We start from the raw sequence: 6,015 nt of genomic DNA, 5'->3' as shown, positions 1-6,015 counted from the left end.
TTGGGTTCTCTGAATGAAGAACGCGGTTGTGAATTGCTCTTGATCAAGGTCGGTCCGAGGTTACATGTGTTGTTCACTGAACTAAAGTACAGGAATGTCATGGACAAAACAAATACTATTATAAATACACATACAATTTATCAAAACTGAGATTTTGTCATTTAAAATGATACAAATGTATGTCTTTCTGATAAAGATTTCATATTTTTAATGTCAAACTATTTTAGTTACCTATTTGTATTTGTATTCAACCAGACAAATAGCAATAAGAAAGACAATAATCACACGATTTGGGCTTCTGCGTTCAGGCATAGATACACAAGTTTCTAGAACAATTTTCATGCTCCAGGTACAAAAAACATGGCCATTGGATGGGCATTGCCAGTTGAATTCGGTCAAACTTTGACTAATCAGAGACTCGGATTTGGTGGTGACGCATGGATGGCATCCCATATTAATTCACTGAAGTGCCAACTGTTAGAAAATTGATTAAGGAAATTAGTTGCAGTGTCACCCTGGTTGTCAATGACAGAGTTCAAATGTTTCCAGTAAGTTTGCAGTATAGTTGCTATTTTGGTCCATTTTTCCATGCAGATCTTCTCAAGAGCTATGTTTAAGGGCTCTTACTGGGCAACGCAGACACTCAACTCCTTCCACAGACTCTTTGCTGGATTGAGGTCCAGAGATTAGCTAGGGCACTCCAGAACCTTGAAATACTTTTTTTTTAAATGGCTAATACTTTGTGTTTGGGAGATCTAGCCATGTTTCTTTCTCAAGGCCCTCACAGATGAAAGGAGGTTTTGCCAACATGTCACCATACATGACTCCATTCATTGTTTCCTAAATACAGATCAGTCACTGTACAAAAGACTCAGCTGTTATTAATGTGTCCTTTAGGTTTAAGTTCTGTTTAATAGACAGTAAAGAATCAGGCTCATTATGAGGGCGATGACATCATGGTGTTGCTGCATGGCAGTCTGCCTGTCTGCTCTACTCTGTGCATAACCACACACACAAATATCTTAACCACATCCCAATTGATGTATACCATCAAAAGCCTGTAGTGGGGATCACAGTTATTCAAGACATCCTCCTGCCTCAGTCATTTAGTCTCACCGTTCACACGCCAACTAACCTGCTAACTGCAGCAGCCTCATCTAGGCACTGTAGCACTCTGGCCGGCACTCCCTGGTTAAGAGGGGTGGCAATCACGAAGTGCATTACAACCCAAAACCTCACTCACAGTCCCTATTCTAGGAAAGCAGCCCCAAACCATGATCTTTCCACTCCCATGCTTCACAGTGGACATGTTGTTCTTGGGATGAAACTCTGCTTTTTATTTCTTCCAAACACAGTGAGTGCAATTGATACCAAATAGTTCCATATTGGTGAGTCAGGTCACACCTGAAATGATTGGGAGCAAGTCAAAAATCAAAAAGCTAGTAAACAAGAGAAAGACTTAAGCTCTTCTAAGCGTCTTTTTATAATAACACAGATATTAGCTGTTGTGGTTAGAGATCATCCACAACAGCTAATTTAGACAAAGAAGAGATGCAAAAGGAGAAATATAATTATTTTAAAATATAATATGCATGTTCAAATTGTGACTCGTAAGTAGCTTTCCTCCAGTTAATGACTCTTACAAGATACATAATTTACATGACAACTTTAAACACTATCCTAACAGTTTAGTTTTCAACTGAAGCTTTGATTCTTGGGTACAGTTCTGTTCTTCTATATCTGCCTCTGATTGCGAGTTCTAAGAACTAATGCAAAAATGAATACAAGAGTAGAGATGTAAAAGATAAACATTAACTAAGCAATTTAAACCAGTTACCTTTTAACTGTTATTGTAAAATACTGACTTTTGTACTTACCTTTCAGTAAGAGTATGTATGGAAAGCAGAAAACCCTCTTGTAAAGGGAGGCTAACATATATTTAACTTTAAAAAAAAGTCCAGATGACTAAATTTTTTTTCTGCTTTGGGACCATCCTGGATGAATGAATGACTTCACAGATACTCATCTAAACTGTTTATTAGTCCAGCATCTTATTCTTGGTTTCAAGAATAAGGGCGGCAGTGGGGTTGAGGTAGGAGGGTTGACTCCTGATCGGATGATCGTAGGTTTGATTCTCGCCTTGCCCGTCTATGTGGGATTTTGTTGTATCTGTGACTCTGTCTTTTGTTTTGTCCTGTTTTATGTTTCCTGCCTGGGGACTATGGATGGATGCAAATTAGCATCATTGCTATAATCCAGCATGTTTTTCTTCTGTCTTTCCGCTTGGTCCTGCAGGTGTAGTGGAACTGTTTGCAGAGGAGACTGCAGGCAACACACAATGACAATATAAGAAGTCAAACAAAAGATAAGAAAGAAACAACAGGAAGAGGAAGACAGACACAGAGGGAGAGCAAACAAGCTGTCTCATAAAAATGTGTGTTTTTGAATTATTTTCAAAATGCTCTTAATTTAAAAGTCGGGTTGCCTGTTAGATTGCACCAGTTTTAGTTTCCAATTGTTGCAATGGGCTTTCTAATTGCCAAAACTTCTTTTCAGCCATGCAGACGGTTGCCCTCAGCCAGCAATGGTGGTTGTTATGGTAACAAAGATGCAACCTACCTTCATGTCCTTTACTCTAATTTGATCCTATAGATTATGTCCAGACAAACAATTGATATCCAGATACAACATAGACATGGCCAAGGTGACCAAAAGGCCAAGGCGGTGAACATTAAATTTGAGGCTCAAAATTTGATATTCGTACCACAATCCTTTTGTCTTAGAGCAGATTTTCATGTCAGAAAGCATCAGAACATAGAAAGTAAATGGAGAATTGTCTGTCCAGTTGATGAATTGCATTAATAGACAGCAAAACTGCAATACAGGAAAAGGATGATTATGATTCCGTGAAACCTTTTTTTTAAATTGTGGATTTGAACTGTAGGAACTGGTCCTAGCTGTTCAACTGTCCTTAACTTAAAAAAAAGTGTTGTTCTTTCCAAACACTAAAATTTAGGCCATTAGCCATTTTAAATTATGCAATTACTCACTTAAGTGTGCTGAGACACTGATTCTAAGGGCTCTTGGCTTTGGCTAACACTGAAAAGGAACTAAATGACTGTTTTAGGGATCAAAATGGGTGTTTTTTAATTCTTATTTTCAATTCTTTTTTACTGATGAATCAAGACTTTGCTATGAACCCATTGTAGGTTTTAGAATCCAAAGGCTGTAAAAATGTATGGGGAAAAAAAGAACTTTTCCAATGAGTAAGCTAAAGCAAAGACTATCCCTCTGAAAATGACCAGTCAATCAAGTAATCCTTTTACACCAAAGCTCCTCATCATTGTACTACCACCACCATGTTTTAGGAAAAACCTTTTTTAAAAGAGCCACTACAAATATCAGTAAGCAATGACATTTTTCTTAGCCCATTAGTTGACAGGCCTCTGCAATGACAAGTCTCCTGTAAAGCATCAAGTTAGAATAAAGAATTAAGTTCACACTGCCCTCGGCAACATGCATTCAAGCAGCCATTTTCAACGAAAAGTCTATGTAAACATGCATACACGCGTGTTTCGGGCTCCCGCATTCAAAACACTCACATTCACGCGTAGCTATGCGAGATTCTATGACCCTTTTTGGCTCCGAGTACTGAACGCGCGGCTGTTGAACGCATGCTGAAACTTGTACCAGAATGAACTATGACCAGTCAGGGACTCGGATTCTCATGTGACGTCTGAAAAATTGATCAAGGAGGAGAAACTCTTAATCATGGTTCGTGCCTGGCCAGAATTCTTTTTTATATATCAGAATAGAGCTGTGAAGAAAAAGCCTGGAGCACGATTTGCGAGATTTGCACCGCTTTGACAGTTCGCCCCTAGCCTAGCGCACCGCATTCTTGAATGCGCAACTCATGCTCAGTGTGATTATAGTTTTATATTTCCAAACAGTTGGGATTTTTTGTCAAACAATGATATTTTCTTTCATTAAAAAAAATAATAATAATAATAAAAAATAAAAAAAACACCTTTCACCTTAAGCCATGGCCTGTAATTCTTTTTACACATTTGTTCCCTTGAATTTTCAAGTCACACAATTATCAGCAGTTGTACTTTTTACTAATAAATAACAAATAATAGAAAAAATGTATTTATTTTCTGTGGACAATGTATCAAATATTTGGGGAATAGTTGCTTTAAAAGTAAGGATCTTCTGTTATTTTAAAGTCCAAACAAAAGGAAGTCCCATTATAGAACAGGATGGAGGAAAAGGAAAGGTTGTTCGCACACCAACAGAGCAAGAGCCGTTGTTGTTCATTAAGAGCAAATGCTTTGGAGCAGACAGTGTTGAAATGTTGAAGACAGAAGAAGAAGGTGAGGTCAGCAAATGTCAGCCAGATGGCTTCCTGCATGAAGCACGGAACAAAACCCAAATGTGAATGTGAGCTGTGGAAAAGAACCAGAATGTATCAGCATGTTTGTGTTTTTGGCAGAACTATCCAAGATCTTGTGTAACATGGATGTGCTCAAGTTGTGATTTTTTTGCTTTTGTGCATCTGCAAATCACACCCTAAGTTACTTGTCATCTGGCGTCAGTTCTTCGGAGAGTCTCCATGTACCAGGGATTCCATCATTGACATATAATTCAGGAACCTTGGAATGTGTGTCCTCTCCAGCTGAATACATCCTTTAATGGTGGAAAATGTAGCAAAAAAATGCAACAAACTTATGTTCGTTGTTTACATGCAAGTCATGGGTGGGGGTTGTGCTTTTTGAAAGAACCCTCCATTGCATCTTTAGTAAAAAATCCAAACATGGATTCATCTAATACAGAACATGTGTCCAAGTCAATCTGATATCATTACGAAGGCAGGAATTGCTGAACCGTCATGTTTGTGCGATGCAGCTTAATCTCTATCAGCTCCTTGATAAACAAAAAAACTCTCAACTGAAAACTTGTCAGAGATTTTCCATCTCTTCCCTCAGTCACCATGATTAAATGAATAGAACTTTGAATGATCCCACAACGGGGAAATTGATTTAGTACCATAGCTCAAAAATAACCCATCCGATTATAAATAACAATAAATAAACACAGATATTAAAGAACACTAAACTACATGAACACAATTTTAGCTCTCTGATTTCCCGCTGTTCCCTGCAATCTGAGGCGTGTCCCACACTGTACAATTTTGTTTCGTGTAAGCTTTTATTGTGCAATACAACAATTACCCAACTGTTCTGGAAATGTGGTTTGTACATTAGAACCTTATGTTGTGAGCTAATGCCTGTTTGCGAGTCCCTTCACATCAATATCCTCTGAGAGAGCGGTTAGTTTCCTTCAAGGGCAGATTAACTACACAAATATGTGTGTGCGTGTAGGAGTAGTACATGTATTTTTATTTACCAGAGAGTAATAAACAAGTTGTTGCTGAGTGGATTTAGCAGACATGACTCTAAATAAACACAATTATGTAACTTATATGTACCTTACAGACCCACTACGATGAAAATTGATTTTGGTGTTTTTAACATGTTCTTATGGAATTTTTGCTCAAGTTGGAGGACATTAAGGTTTTGATGTCATGGACACATGACATCAAAATAATCTTAAAATTGTATTTATGACTACTTCTAATTAGACAAAATAATGTAGTTGGAAAACAATCGTATTTGTGACATAGGGCCACAAGCTCCCTCCTCTGCTCCATTCTGAAGCATTAACTTGCAGACAAATAGATCCATCTACGTCTTTGTTTTCCTCTTCTTAGCTGACATCTGGCTCAAAATTGTACGGCTGGATAGCTCTAATATTGCTTGCCATTGCTGTTGCACTGGTAGTGTTGGGTTGGCGGTGTGAGGAGCTATTAGCTAGTGGGAGAGAGTGTAAACAGAAAGCTCTCAGTTTATGGATGATAAGAAGCAGGGACAGGCTTACTCCATGCCAGAAGTTCTGCCTATAACTCGCGCAAATTTCGGATTAACTCCTGCCGCTCTGCAGAAACTACCGGTAATG

This window comes from Oryzias latipes, chromosome 1 (genome assembly GCF_053564925.1).
Source record: "Oryzias latipes strain Hd-rR chromosome 1, Olatipes_Hd-rR_3.1".
Taxonomy (NCBI): domain Eukaryota; kingdom Metazoa; phylum Chordata; class Actinopteri; order Beloniformes; family Adrianichthyidae; genus Oryzias; species Oryzias latipes.
This window is presented reverse-complemented; position numbering follows the sequence as displayed.